Source organism: Pelecanus crispus, chromosome W (genome assembly GCF_030463565.1).
Source record: "Pelecanus crispus isolate bPelCri1 chromosome W, bPelCri1.pri, whole genome shotgun sequence".
Taxonomy (NCBI): domain Eukaryota; kingdom Metazoa; phylum Chordata; class Aves; order Pelecaniformes; family Pelecanidae; genus Pelecanus; species Pelecanus crispus.
This window is the reverse complement of record NC_134675.1, coordinates 4,703,568-4,720,224: the sequence shown is the minus strand read 5'-3', so window position 1 is coordinate 4,720,224 and position 16,657 is coordinate 4,703,568.

The window sequence follows — 16,657 nt, the reverse complement described above, 5'->3', positions numbered from 1 at the left end:
CCAGGCAAAATGAGCTAAACCATGTTACTATGGCTGAACCTCCCCTTAGGTTCAGATGTTCGTGTTCAGTTATTATTTTGGCAAGATGTACAATTTTGCAATGAGCACAAGCAACAGAAGGAAACAGACATTCAAAATATGAACATACTCACATGGGACACAAACCCCCAATGCTTTTTCCAGAAAGATTAAGAGACAGTTGCAGATAATAGAGATACGATGTGATGATTTCTCCGAAACAGTTAGAAAGCTCTCCTTTAATGGCAAATAATGGTGACCTAATGCTAAGGACTACTGCCAGCTCCTCAGCATGATAATGTACTATGTGTATAACAAGGAAGGTGGTGAAGTGTGGATGCATTTAACTTGGAAATATGGAGTAAAATGGAGACAGACAATATGTCATTAATCATGTTTAGAATCTGCTGACCACTCAACATCTCTACTCTGGTGAAAAAATTACTGGCTGTTTTTAGAGACTCCAAATGATGCTTATGAAGTTGTGACATTTAAGGCCAAGTTGGGACTCCTTCCTTGGTTTTGAATTTCAGCCTAAGATCTCAGACCTGAGAGAAGGTGGATGCCTCTAACTGAATACTAATGAGATCTACAGGGGATCAGCATCTCACATAAATACATCCTCACATTTGAGCTCCAGAGGCTTATTTTTCATCTCCCTGATGAAACAGGACTGATGTCTGAGTAGGCCTGGTGATTGGTGTTCTAAGTACCTAGGCAGAATAGAAAATCAAATAATGATTCTTTTTTCCCCTGAGTCATGCATAGCTAAGGGACCCAAAAATAGCTATTAGGTTGTTTCCTGCCATAACAGCCTCTTCTAACACAGCTGCACAGTATTCATGGGAAGTACTTGATAAAATCACCATGATATCATTAGCAGCAACTGTGTTTCTATCTTGAAATGCTTATTAGATGAGAAAAATCAAGCAAAATTAAATTATATTAGAGCTAGATGTGAATATTTTTATTTCCTCATTCATTTTTACATTTTTGGCTGAAAAACATGCAATCTGACTACATGCACTTCTTTTAACAAAATGTTTCTTCTTTTGCCCATCTTTTTTTACTTCAGTCTATAGTTACTGTAGTAGAAACCTTCAAAAGAAAATCTAGTAAACTGCAGAACTAGTGAACTGCAGCAATATCTGTCACTGTCATTTCCATTAATTATTGGAAGCTTTATGCTAACATCATACTGAGGGAAGACAGACAAGTCAGATGCAAAATGAATGAACACAACACCCCTAGAAGTCCCATTGACTGCGTGTATATCTGATAAAATCAGTAAGATTATTTCTTTAACCAACCAGCCTTTCACCAAGAGTAGAAAAACAATCAGCCTGCTTGGTCTGAGAGCCTAAACCCCATTGTTTATGGCTGTTGCTTACCTTGGCTGTTCTGCAGAACTTAATACAGTTGATTTCACTACATGGCATTGGCTGCTATGCTGTTTTAACAACTATTTTGGCAGTGCACAAATGATTTGACAGGAGGAACTGTGTGAAAATTCCTACCAGATCAGTAGCCTCAGAACCCCTCTCTCTAGGTCATCTGATTGATCTGAGATGTTGTCAGTAGTGAGCCATCAATGTCATCTAATGACTGTCTAGAATTGTGACATGACATGTGTCATGGATCTGACAAAACTCTATTTTGTTTGCTATGTTTAAGAATTTTCATGCTTGATAGAAACTAATGCATGCTTTTTTTTCTCCCATCAGAGCTTCCTCTTGTCTAGGACGGATCTTGTGATTCATAGTATAGAAATGCATGGACAGTAAAAGAATCATTCTTCTGATATACAGAAAGCTTAGGATGAAGACATTTTGCCATGAATAGAAAGCTTGTTGCAAAAGCATTACATAAGCAATACATTTAATCTGCAATTTAAGTGCATTTTTTAATTTGATGCTGCATGCACTGCTACTAAATATCTCTACAGATATACGTACAATTCCAAGTATGGGTTTTAGTTCCATGATTTCTATAACCTTTATAAACTACCCATCATGATGAATATACACTGCTTTGATCTTCCTCTTGAATGGTATGCAGACTCCAAGCGTAAAGCCCTTATTTGGGAAACAGCTGAGCAGATGTTTTTAAGATTTTTAAAGTTACACTTTGAACCAAAGGCTTTGCTGAAAGACTTAAAGTACTCCCACCTTCAGCTCCAGGTGGCAGCTTGTCCCTTGCCTGCAGAGGTCACTGGACATGTAGATGCATAGTGGTGTGAGTGCTCAGATTAGGTGGTGACTGGAGACAAGGGTAAGAGGCTGTTTTCTGCAGCCCCAGGACATGTATCAAAGGGAGATGCTTTCACCTGTATGAAATACCTGTTTGATCTCCACGGACCAGGGTGAGCTTACTGGAGACAAGACAGTGTGCTATGCAATAGAAAATGAAAAACACAGTGCAAGTTTTCCCTTTTCTATACTCCAATGAAACCATTGCATGTAGTATCTGAAGATGCAGGAAATGTGATGGCATATCTGGTGCTGTGACCCAGTAGCCATGGCAACTATAGTGCAAAGACAGATTGACCCAGTGCTCATTTCCATCAACGGCAGAACTGTAGTGATTTATGCTGGTCCCTTATCCACAAAATGAAAAGCTGCATTTCAGTTCTGTGTTACAGTTTTAGTGGTTGCAAAAGTTTAACAGGGAAGAGACCAACAGTATCTTCTATACTGAGAAACAAAAGAAGAAAAAAAAAATCACTGACAGGAACTGTTTACTTGTCTTTTATTGTAATGCAGACCTATCAAGTCTCACGTGCTGAGCATCAGACTTGCTCTTTTAGCCACTGCTTTCTCATTCCCCACTGTGGCATTTCCAGTTCATGTATCAGCAGTGTGCTGTCATGCAGCTTGACATGTGAGTCTCGTGTGTTGGGATTTTAAGGACTTGCAGAATCTGGCAAGGTCACAAAATCAAGCATCCATACAGCAGTGAAGCATCTTCATCTGTTGCAAATATAACAACTTCCATGGTTTACCCCATGACAAGATTCTGTGTAGTTTGTCTTCTAGCCTGACAAGAAGTCCCAATAGATTTTTTTTTCAATGGGTATCTGAGATCTGTGCTTGAGACAAATCTTGTCTTGTTCCAATGCCACATCTGCTCTCAACAGAATTTCTAGTTTCATTTCAGAACTGTATTTTGTCAATTTATGCTTGCCTTCTTGATGAAATATTGTTAAAAACTGTCATTGGAAAGAAACATCTCCGAGATCTTTAACCACCTTTTTCTTGCTCTCTACATTTCCTGTTTATCTAGTCAAATATAAAGATCCCATACTTTTTTTTTTAAGAAAATTCTAAAGAAGGCATACCTCAACATTTACATTTTGCAAGCATAATCCAAACTTGCAAACATGACAGACTGAGTCAGGGTGAACAACCTTTATTGCTTAGTGAAAGACACGTGACTCTCTTTTTCTTTTCTCTGCATCCAAAGTCTAATCCCAGGATAAGTCAAATGGCATGCAGGAGAAAAAGAAATACTGTGTTCTAAAAGGTCAAGGGAAAAAAGAAAGTTATTTGACATTAAGGAAGAGAACATGAAAGAAAACATTGTCAAGATATCTATATATTTCAAAATGGCTGGCATTTTGTACCTAGCAGGAACCTTTATTTTCTTAAATCAAAAACTGAAAGGATTTGTATTTCGGTCTAAAATATCACAAGAGAGGAACAATGATCATTAGTTAACTCTCTTTGCCTTATTTCTCTCCCTCTTAACCTAGGTTTCTTCTACTTCTGAATTTTACTTATTTGTTAATTTTATATCATGCCCTACACTTTGAAAGTTTTGAAAGCACAGAAAATATTTGCTCCCAATACATGCACTGAACCTGTGAAATAAAAGTTACATTGCATTTATATTCTTTTTACTTATGTAGGCCTCTAGTAAGAAATTGAGAAACACCTTTGTTAACAATCTGTCCATCATTCCAGAATTCACTCATCCAAAACAACTCAGTTGCATACAAATTGGCTGTCTCCTGATGCCATTGTTAATACAAGATTTCTTATATTTAGTATACAGCCCTGAAAGTTATTGTTTATCTTCTATATACTGTAAAATTAGTTTTTTGGGCAACCCCCCCCCATGTTACAAAGACTGAAATATGTCCTAAAATCACACTATTCTACATCTAGATAAGCCAGATTGACTCCTAGCTATCTCACAGGCAGCATGCTCTTTCTAGGTTAGCTTTTGTGATTACATGTTATTTGAATTACTATTTGCCATCACCCAAGGAATATGAAAATTTCTCCTTTTTTCTTTAGTCCAAATTACCAAATAATAACTACTTCTGTGCATTTCATGATCCAGCATTTGGTATGAAAAAAAATTCACTCTTGTGTTAGCAAATGAAAAGGAGGTAGTATAATCAGAGCAGTCACTGAAAACCTGAAGTGATGTTCATGACTACTTCTGCAGTGTTTTCTTAGCTTAATACTACTCCTGGTTAAAAGAATTAGATATTTTACGAAACTGGGTCCATTGCGTGTTAGCACCTGGTGAAAATAGGTAGTTCATAGTAATTATGTACAAAAGAGAGCTTCAAGCACACCATGTTCCAAAAATGTTAACATATTGTAACCCAGTGATTAGTAATCAACAGAAATTCCTGCCCTAAGAAAACTGCTTTGCAGACAAGAGTATTCAGGAGTATTGTCACAGCATACTACTGGACTAGGATGCTTGAGGTACAAAATGTTCCCATACCATCTTCAAAAGTCTCTGAAGACAGAAAGAAAAGGACAAAGTTACTGCCAGAAGATAGATAATAAACAAAACCTGAGGAATTTAAAATAAATAGTATAATCTCTTCAACCAACACACAAAGCAAAATCTCAGCGTTACTTCTTGAGTTTTTATGCCTTTTAAAAATTAAACAGAAAAGTATTGTTTATGCAGAGATGCTGTTTACCTTAACATTTTTAGTTTAAAAAAAAAAAAAGATGATTCAATAATTTTAAGAAGGACATATGACAATCTAAAAAGTAATCCTGCTTTATGTTCTATTGATAGTTCCCTGTGTGGACTTTTTAGGTGAGAGATTGCTTAGAGACTTCAATGCTAAGATATGCCAATATAATAAAAACATGTGGAAGATCTTTGTCTTGGGATAAATTTGGGAACCCAGCATCATTTAAGTCTTGTAATTTCTAATACAGTATCTGCAGTAAATCTACTTAAAAAATTTAATAGAATAATACATCCAGAGTAACTGCTTTCCAATTCTATAATCAAAAGCTTCTCTGAATATTTTAATCTATTGTTTTAAATATCTGTTCAGCTAAGATTTAAAATGCCATTCCAAAATGAGAACTGTTTTATGGAAAGCTATAGTTTAATATATTCATGGCTGTGTAATATATTTCTAATACTTTCTTAAAAACAAAACTCCGTAAAACAGCACTTTCATAGGGGGAAGAATCTCTCTGTTTTTCCCTAATTGCAATTGATAACAAATATAATGTGCCCTGTTTTCAGAGGAAAATGGGTTGTTACTCATGATTTTTGGTATGTATTCACCTAAAATCAATAGCAAGAATAAATCACATGCATTAAAAAAAAATCAACCCTTAACATGCTCATGCATGCATGCACACACACACAGTTTAAAATGTAAGTATTGAGCAAATTCATGATGTCTACATGCCCACAGTGGCAGAAAGAGTAACATTCAATGTTTCGTGCAGGAAAGAAAAATCAGCTGCAAAAATGCATGATGGCATATATCATGTCTTTGAAAAAAAACCCTTATTCCTATTTTCATGTTATAATGAGGTAGCTTTAAATAGCTGTAAATGAAATTAAAAACCTGCAGAGCTAGAATGAAATTACTTCTGACATACACTTTAATCTGTATTCATGTGTCCTTTATACAATTTGCCTATGTCATAGCTCCTATAGGTGATTTACTTTATGCAACACATACCACATACACAGAAGTGTGTAGTCCACAGGACAGATTGCTGTTTCCATGCTGCCTTGGCCACTGCACCTGCCTTCTCCTTGCCCTTCCCTCTCTGCCCAGACAAAACCCAGCTCTCAAACATCAGGCAAACATCCCCAGAGTGAGTTGCCCATGCGGCTCACACCCATGGTTCGTCTTCACCCATTCACTATAGAACATTCCAAATCTTAAACCTGAATAAAAAACTGATTATACATTTTCCTACCAATTAGGGACCTATATATTTGGTCCCAAGAGAAGTATAGATTCTGCATTAGAGGACGGGGTTATGGAAAAAGTGACAAGAAATATGTTTATAACACCTTCTTAGAAAATAAAAACCAGTGTTGGGGACACATGCATAGGTGTGCTGCTTTTTTTGTGTTTTACTGGCATTCCTTTATGATGACCTTGATACCGCCATCAAAAATTAGTGCCACCACCCAGAAGCAATGCTGCTGTTTCTGCATGGGGCTGCTGCCATTGTACAGCAGCATGGCCTGGCACCTGCCTGCTGCCGTTTGTCAAAGGTCAGAGAAAATCAAGGTGAGTGTCGTGGTTTAGCCCCAGCCAGCAACTAAGCACCACGCAGAAAGAGAAAGCGGGAAGAGACAGTAGGATACTGCACCCTCAGTAAGTTTGCAGATGACACCAAGTTGGGTGGGACGGTCGATCTGCTGGAGGGTAGGATGGCCCTGCACAGGGACCTGGACAGGCTGGACCGATGGGCCGAGGCCAACTGCATGAGGGTTAACAAGGCCAAGTGCCGGGTCCTGCACTTCGGTCACAACAACCCCATGCAACGCTACAGGCTTGGGGAAGAGTGGCTGGAAAGCTGCCTGGCTGAAAAGGACCTGGGGGTGTTGGTTGACAGCCGGCTGAACATGAGCCAGCAGTGTGCCCAGGTGGCCAAGGCGGCCAACAGCATCCTGGCTTGTATCAGGAATGGTGTGGCCAGCAGGAGCAGGGAGGTGATTGTTCCCCTGTACTCGGCGCTGGTGAGGCCGCACCTGGAATACTGTGTCCAGTTTTGGGCCCCTCAATACAAGAAAGACATTGAGGTGCTGGAGCATGTCCAGAGAAGGGCAACGAAGCTGGTGAAGGGTCTGGAGCACAGGCCTTATGAGGAGCGGCTGAGGGAACTGGGGGTGTTTAGTCTGGAGAAGAGGAGGCTGAGGGGAGACCTTATCGCTCTCTACAACTACCTGAAAGGAGGTTGTAGTGAGGTGGGTGTTGGTCTCTTCTCCCAAGTAGTTAGTGATAAGACAAGAGGAAATGGGCTCAAGCTGCGCCAGAGGAGGTTTAGGTTGTATACTAGGAAAAATTTCTTCACGGAAAGGTTAGTCAAGCATTGGAAGAGGCTGCCCAGAGAGGTGGTGGAGTCACCATCCCTGGAAGCGTTCAAAAAATGGGTAGACGTGGCACTCTGGGACATGGTTTAGTCTAGTCTACCCTTAATTGGTTTAGTGTGGACTTGGTAATGTTAGGTTAATGGTTGGACTGGATGATCTTAAAGGTCTTTTCCAACCTAAACGATTCTATGATTCTATGATAGAGGAGAAATCATGGAACATTTAGGGACTGTTATTATAAAACAATAACAGCATTATCAGTGGTCGCCACACCGAAGGGCACTCAGCCTCGCTCAGCCCTTTGGCCAGCTGTGGGGAAGGAGGAGAGAGGCAGGAGAGGGACCGAGGCATGGGGGACTCTGCAGGAACCCCGTGAGTGCAAGGCTGCAGCCACCGCAAACCCTCCCTTCAGGTGCCCACCCGGGCCGGCCTCCCCACCAGCTCCCGCTGAGCTCCCAGCGCTCCGCGGTGGGGCCCGGCCAGCAGCGAGGCCAGGGCTGGCGCGAGGCCCGCAGCGGGGCGGAGCAGGTGGTGCGGGCGCCCCCTGCCGGCGGGGCGGAGCGGCGCCGCGTCGGGGCGCAGGACCAGCTCGGCTGCGGGTGCAGGGATAAAGGGACGTGAAATGGCAGCGCAATACAGACGCTTCCCGGCCGACCCCGCAGGAGGCGCGGTGCAGTGGCACGGCACAGTGGCACGGCACAGGAGGAGAGGGGTGTCTGCCCAACTCCGCAGCTCCCGTGTCGCCGAGCGACTCCCCACAGCCCGCGTGGGAGCTACTGCCTGCCCTGCCCTGCCCGGGGCCCGCCGCCCGCCGCCGCCCTCGCTCCCCCAGCCTGACGCTGCTCCTCCGCGGCTGCCGGCGCTCGGGCTGGGCCGGGCCGGGCCGGGCCGGGCCGGTGGGGCCGCGGAGGGCAGCGCATCCGTCGAACCGGCGGCGCCCGGCTCCGCTAGCTCCGTCCCTGCTTTCCGTCTCAGCGCGGACAAACCGCGCGGCACCCCCCCGCCAGGGCGCTCCGTGCCGCCCGGCCTTTCTCCAGCCCCGCCGTCTCTCTGCAGCCCCGAGAGGAGTTTGCAAAGCGGGCCGCCAGACGCAGAGCATCTCGGGAGTTGTAGTCTTTCTTCCCCGCCCTGGCGGCGGAGGGAGCAGGGCAGCGGGGACTACAGCTCCCGAGGGTGCGCGGGACGGGGGGAGGTGCCGGGGGAGGAGCGGGGACAGCTCCGGTGCTGATCGCGACGCGGGTTTGTCAGCAGAGCCCGGGTGGGCGGCGGGCGGTGGCGGTTGGCGTGCGCGAGCGAGCGGCGAGTGGCAGCGGAGCGAGCGGCTGGCCGCGCCCGGCGATGAGGCACGAAGCGCCCATGCAGGTCGGTCCCCGGGCCGGAGTCGAGTGAGCAGCGAGGGGGCCGGCGGGCTCAGCGCGAGCGAGAGCTGGGCGCCCCGGCGCCCACGGATGGGGCAGGAGCCCCTCCGCCCTGCAGCGTCATGGTGGGGCCGCCGGGCCGAGCTCTCCCGCTGGTGGCCGGGGAGTGCGAGGGCGGAGGGGTTGAGGACGACCCTTGCGTGAGTGGGCCCGGGAGAGGGGGGGGTCGCGTCCCTGTGAGAGGGGTCCCAGGCGGGCGGTCTCAGCGGGCGGGGGGCAACCGCAGACCGTCGCGGGGCGGGGGGGCGGCGGGACCGCCCCGTCCCCCGCGCAGCGCGGCTCCCCGGGCAGGGGGGCAGCCCGAGCGGGAGGCTGGGCGGCACGGCCCTGCGGTGGCAGCCACCCCGCCGCGATGGCCGCGGGTGGGTTTCGGGTCTCATATGGGCAAACCGAACAGTCTTATACAGATACTGCCCTTTGAGTGTTGGTCGCAGCTCCCCTGGGAGTGAAAGGATGTAAGTTGTTAGGTGATGAGATGTAACGAGTCCTACCTGGATGCAAAGGAAGTTGGCACGATATCTCCACCTGTGTATTCAAGGAGCAGTTATCCGTCTGCAACAGGGAAAGATGGCTCATTGCTGGAATCGGGGGTAGCAAAGAGGTGGCCCCTTTTCAGCAGTTTTTATATATGGAAAAATATAATGCCCCTTAGTACTGGAGAAACAGATGATATACAGGTACAAGTTACATTATGCATAGTTTTTAGCAGTTTCTAGGTAGTTGTTTCAAAACGGTTTATGCTGGTGTACTATACTTCAGTTATTTATTAGGACCTATTTTATAATCTCATGCAGGAGCTCTGGAGGCCCCAGACTATACACTTTTTTAATAGAAGAACAGTCATGTTACCAGTGGATTGGTAACAATTAATCCTGCTTATTTTATACAATGCAAAGAGCACTTCTGCAGTCTGCTGTGATTTAAGTTATGAACTGCAGCTCTGTTAGCTAATATTTTTCATGCTGGATATCTACTCTGGCAGTAATAGAATTTCAGCTTGAAGGGAAGATCTGCATCCTCCTCAATATGCATGTTTGAAAAGAAATCTGAAATCTTAAGTTAGGTTGATATGGAGTTGGGTTTGTTTGACTTGGGACAGAGACTGATAATCTCATAAACCTTTTGCAGAGCAATTGCTCGGATGTCACATGCTGAAACCTTTCAACCAAAGAGGTGCTCTAGAAATAAGCCCTTCTTCAGTAAGAATGTCTTTTAGTTTTCTGATTGGAGAACAGCAATAATTAGGATGCTGTTTAAAGATGCCTAGTTCTGCATGCTACATGCATGTATTGGGAATGTTTATGTGGTATTTGCCATTTATTTACACGTGCTTATTGAGATGCTGAAGTCATGTTTAGTATGTATTGGCTTTGGAGAGCATTTCATTAAAAGCAAATTTTGCTAGTAAAGGATGACAAATACAGATTGGTCACTATTGTATTTGACATTTGACAGGTGTTGAATTCAGTGACATTGTTAAATAGTTGTGGAAACAAAATGGTGGTACAACATTAAAATAAAATCTAAAGAAAGGAAAGTCCAGATAAAAAAAAAAAAAAGTACTTGACATATCAGAGAATAGCTTCTTGGATTTTTTATATGATTTTCAGTACAAATGGAATTATTGTTAAACATAACTGAATAAAACTCATCAGAAATCAGAGCCTTAGGATAAAAAGAGACAGCAAGGAGCTATAAAAACCCCTATAAATTCTACTTTTTCAAGGTTGGTGAGATGGTCAAACAATGTCTATTTTGAAACATATCTCATCCAAAATTATAATCACAAGCATCTGGATTTTTCCAAGATGTGAAAATGCAGTCCAGCAGACGAGGTTTGATTTCCACTTGTAGTGTCTATGGTTTTTTTCTTTCTCCTACTTACACCATTCCCAGCATACTCAAATATTATTCTTATTAAAGATTGAAGTAAAAAAATATTCTATTGTGGGTTCTTCTTCTTAACTGTCTTTTCTTTTTCCAGCATTAGGCTAGTATGGTTGGTCCTTGTTCAAATGTGGTTTAGACTGGCTGAACTAATTGCTTGATTTATCTCTTTTAGCTATCTGATTTCCTACTACATGAAACAAATGTAGTTTCTTTGCACTCAACAGCTTTATGGAACACTCTGTTACAGAGCTACCATCTCTGAATTGCAGAGCAACAGAAAGAGTGATCATAGAATCACAGAATGCTTTGCGTTGGAAGGGACCTTTAGAGGTCATCTAGCCCAACCCCCCTGCAGTGAGCAGGGACAGCTTTAACCAGATCAGGTTGCTCAGAGCCCCGTCCAACCTGACCTTGAATGTTTCTAGGGATGGGGCTTCCACTACCTCTCTGGGCAACCTGTTCCAGCACTTCACCAGCCTCATTGTAAAAAATTTCTTCCTTATATCCAGTCTAAATCTATTCTTCTTTAGTTTAAATCCATTATTCCTTGTCCTGTCACAACAGGCCTTGCTAAAAAGATTGTCCCCATCCTTCCTGTAGGCCCCCTTTAAGTACTGAAAGGCCGCAATAAGGTCTCCTCGCAGCCTTCTCTTCTCCAGGATGAACAACCCCAACTCTCTCAGCCTGGCCTCATAGGAGAGGTGCTCCAGCCCTCGGATCATTTTTGTGGCCCTCCTCTGGACCCGCTCCAGCAGGTCCATGTCCTTCTTGTGCTGAGGGCCCCAGAGCTGGAGCAGGGCTGCAGGTGAGGCCTCACCAGAGCAGAGTAGAGGGGCAGAATCACCTCCCTCGACCTGCTGGCCACGCTTCTTTTGATGCAGCCCAGGATACGGTTGGCTTTCTGGGCTGCAAGCGCACATTGTTGGCTCATGTCCAGCTTTTCATCCACCAGTACCCCCAAGTCCTTCTCCGCAGGGCTGCTCTCAATCCCTTCATCCCCCAGCCTGTATTGATATTGGGGGTTGCCCCATCCCAGGTGCAGGACCTTGTACTTGGCCTTGTTGAACCTCATGAGGTTCACACAGGCCCACCTCTCCAGCTTGTCCAGGTCCCTTTGGATGACATCTCGTCCTTCTGGCATGTCAACTGCACCACTCTGCTTGGTGTCATCTGCAAACTTGCTGAGGGTGCACTCGATCCCACTGTCTATGTCACTGATGAAGATGTTAAACAGCACCGGTCCCAGTACGGACCCCTTAGGGACCCCACTTGTCACCGGTCTCCATGTGGACATCGAGCCGTTGACCACAACCCTCTGGATGCGACCATCCAGCCAATTCGTCATCCACCAAACAGTCCACCCATCAAATCCATATCTCCCCAATTTAGAGAGAAGGAGGTTGTGGGGGATTGTGTCGAAGGCTTTACAGAAGTCCAAGTAGATGACATCCATTGCTTTTCCCTTGTCCACTGATGCAGTTACTCCTTCATTGAAAGCCACTAGGTTGGTCAGGCAGGACTTGCCCTTGGTGAATCCGTGCTGATCAAGTGTATGTCTTTTGATCATGATAAAAACAAGTTAAAGGAGAGTGTAAGCATTATATTTTTTTTCCATTCCCATCAAGCAATAATTAAAAATAAAACTAAGAAGTTAAAATATTTTATCAGGATGAGAAAAAGGGACTGTGCAGTGGCACTGTCGTTCTATATTTATGAATTCTTTGTTTCAATCTCAAGCTCATGCCATTTCTCTGTAGAGAAGAAGGGCCGAAAATTACCAGAAAGGCAGCCCAAACAATCCTTCCAGAGAGGGAGTTACCTAGTGTAAAAGTTTGCTACTGTGATCTGCTGGATATAATTGGATCTGGGTCAGAGTTTGTGACTACTTTTCATTTTTCTAGCCATGTTTTCAAAGAACAGATATAAATCTTAGTAGTGCTTACAGCCATGGAGAGGGCTTTGGTTTAGAAGTCAAAAGCAATGAACTTTTTTTTTTTTTCTGTGAAACATACAAGTGTGTATGGTTTCTGCATGCTCTTTTAAGAATTGGTCTGAATTAGCTGAAATGTCTGTGTATCTCTCAGTAGTTTCCCCTAAGGCTTTGGTGGTACTTTGAAAAGTGAAGATTCAATAGGAAATTCTCAGTGATTCACACACTGATTAACTCGCTTCAAGTGTCACTCTTTATCTAATTGTAGCATGCAAATTTTCCACATTCCCACACTTTGCCAAAATGAAAAAGACAGAATTTAGTGTGGATAACCTGTTCTTTGTGTTTATCAGAGCATATGGGCATTAATGGTGGCAGTTTGTAGAAAATGCCAGATCTCTACAGACCCTCTCTTTCATTTGCCAGGGCATCAGATCATTTCAAAGGTGACTGAGGCCATAGAGGTGAGAGAAAAGTAGGAAATAGGAAATAAACTGTAAATACACTGTGAACATTTCTGATCCTTTGCCAAGAAAATAAATGAGAACATTTTCTTCTTAGCTTTCCATATCCTATTGTCACTAGCAATGGTTATGCCCAGACAAAATAGGTTTATAACAGATAGATCCAAACACAATGGAGAAGGGCAAAAGTAAGCAAAAAGGCTGCTTCTAGATATTTAAGAGTTTATTCTAAAATTATGATGAAAAAAGCCAAATCAAAGCTATTAGACACAAGAGTTAGCATGACAATTCATCTCCTATCACTCAGCAAAATTATTAGATATGTCAGTCTTGGTTCAAATTAGAAGCACTGGAGTGGAAGAGCCTGCCAAGCCACTGAGTCCACAGAGCAAGTTATATACACCTTTTTGTAAATTGATCAAGCTGCATTTGGCATCAGTTGTCCTAAGTGTATACTGGAGCAGACACTGGACATTAAGAAGTGAGTATAAACTAGTCTTGAGTGTCTTTGAGCTGGAGATTAGAAAGTATCTACACTTCCAAAAAGGGGTAGTGACAGAAAGAGGGCTACTGACACCGCATGTTTAATATAACCATTTAATCATTTGAGAAGAGAACTGTCAAAATAAAGGTAAGGTTTTTGCTTTCTTGGAAACAGAACATCATAACATTAGCACTGTTGGCATATTTATTTGGTTCCCATCCATGTATGTAATATTTAATTGACAGGCCTGAACATGGCATTCCTGGTGATTATTTTCAGCATTGTTTCCAAAGGAGGAACATAACATCAGCGCTAGCTTCTTCACATTTATTTGCCAAATTCCTCCATAGTAGAGACAAGTCCTGTTAGGGGTGAACTGACATATTAATACACTGAGAAGTGGGCTACAGTGCATCCCATACTTACTTGAAGTCAGCAGCTTGCATTTAAGAAAGAGAAGCACTGTAGGTGTATTCACAAAGCCCAAGAGGACGGAGCATCTAGGTTTCCCTTACAGTCAACAGAAAAATAGAGGCTCCTCTAGAGTATCATTTAGAGTGGGAGCCTGATGTAGGTGATATGAATTGTACTCTGAAGAATCTGTCTGTGCTTACTACAGAATGAGTGAGTTTGGGAAGTAATGGCAAAGTGTTAGCACCAGTACTGAGTTTGATTTTTCCTCAGACTAATGCAGGCATTAGTACTTTTCTAAAACTCATTTGGGTTTTGGACACAAGAAAGGATCACTATTGATAGTCTAGGGATACTGGCTCTCTAGGCTAAAGTTAGTCTCTCCAAACAGTTTGAATTATTATCAATACCTCACTAATTGTCTCATGATTCCCCAGGTGGGAGGTGGAGAAATTAGTCCTTTCCCATGCTTTTCCTATGCCTTCTGCATCCTGTAATAGGCAGACATACTCCTACCCCTGAAATCAAAGCTGGCTGCAATTCTGTGTTCAACTTGCCCATAATTCTCCCTATGGTACTGCAAGTAATGGATCCATAAGTTCAAGACACAGTGAAGGTGTTGTTTTTTAATTTTTTATTAGTTTTTAAGAACTTTTAAGGAAACTATTGCATGGGTAATGCACATAAACACATTAATTTAGAGGAGCACTGAAATTTGTGGGGAAAGTCTATGTTTAAAACCATCCACAGGAAACAGGTTCTTACTCAGGAAGGCTACATAATGTACAAGATTTAGCAAGACTATTATTACAATCCAGGTCTCCTGATTCCTCTGCTCACTGAATCATACTGTTTCTGAAGTGTAAGGCATTAAAGTACATAGGGATGAATTGTAAGGCACACAGGACTGAGGCCATGAAAATGAAATGAAATGAAATGAAAGCTAAACCCCTTTTTTGTAAACCTTAAGTGAGTTGAAGAAGCTACATGGAAGGCTTCCTAGGTGTCACGAATGCAGGTCTGTGAATCCTGCTGATTATGTCAATTCACTATGAATGAGTGACTTTACACAGTTTGATTTAGTAAAAGTTAGAATTTACTTGTAGCGAATTGCAGAATTTGATTATAATATTTTCAATAGCACTCAATCATCAATGATTAATAAAGTGATTAGACAAAATTGATCAAAACAGTGACTTAGTTACAGCTTCGAAGATGGCAAGGTTCACTCTATTACTACATAGAAGCACATAAAAGAGAATTAAATCACAATGAGTTAAAATGTTTCATAAAAGCATTGCGTATATATGGAATAAAGGCAAGGGGGGGGGGCCTCCCATTGAGTCACGAGGTTTAGACTAGACCCCCTTTCTTTCTAAACTCCTTCTCAGAGAGGAGCCTAGGTGCGGCTAGGTCTAGTCTTAGTCTCAGACTTGGTCAACGGTTTATATGGATAAGGATAATGTGTATATATGCATGTATGTATATCTAGTACATAGGAAAAGTATATAAAGGAAATTGGATTATATGAGAGAGAGAGAGAAATCACATGTAGGGGATACGGAAGCCCTCCCGTTGAGTCACGAGGTTCAGAATGGACCCCCTTGCTTTCTAAACTCCTTCTCAGAGAGGAGCCTAGGTGCGGCTAGGTCTAGTCCGTCTCAGACTTGGTCAACGGTTTATATGGATAAGGGTAATGTATATATATGCATATATGTATATCTAGTACATAGGAAAAATATATAAACGAAATTGGATTATATGAGAGAGAGAGAGAAATCGTATGTAGGGGATAAGGAGGACCCTCCCGTTGAGTCACGAGGTTCAGAATGGACCCCCTTGCTTTCTAAACTCCTTCTCAGAGAGGAGCCTAGGTGCAGCTGGGCCCACTCTTAGTCTCAGACTTGGTCAACAGTTTAGGAGAGTAATGCTATAAGAATAATACAGCAATATAAAACTCCTTTTAAAATTAAATCATACATCTACAGACTACTTAAATTGATTCATGCATGCACACTCACAACTATAAATGCATATATGAAAATAGTATACCTGTTAAAAATTCCCCTCGAGTTTAGTGAAATACTCACGTCTAATGCCTTGGCATTTCTCAACAGGCAAGAGTAGAGTCTCGAGGAGTGAAGAATATCAGCAGCCCAGGCTCCGTTGTCGATCTCCGGCAGTGGAGTTCTGGTAGCAGCAGACTTTCGGAATCTGCTAGTTTTCGCTGGCTCTGAGAGACATTTCGATCAGAGGGAGATGCTGGTGCGGCCCGCGGCGGTCCAGGAGAGCTCAAAAGGCCTCACTTAGGACTGCCGTTTATAGGATTGTGAGATGATTGACTTTAATCACCACTAAATTTCCATCCGAGCCACAATTCGGGTCGGCTTGTTGTTAGAATTCCAGCAGTGATGATACCACCCTGTTTCAAGGCTGTCTGGGGTAGCTGTTTGTTCTCGTTCCCCTTGTTAGCCATAATATGAATCTTGATAAGAACAGAGCCGCTCTCTGCTCCAGCCATGTAGGAGTTTCTGGTACAATTAAGGGGTGCTTAACTGACCAACTCTCTACACAAAAGCTGCAGCCTGGAATTCCTCAGATTGTAAAGCAGCCGAAGTAAAAGGGAAAAACAGAACAGAAAAAAAAATGGGGCGGGGGGGAAGATGTACCACCACACAAGAAGATAAAATCAAGAAAGAAAATTATTTTTCTT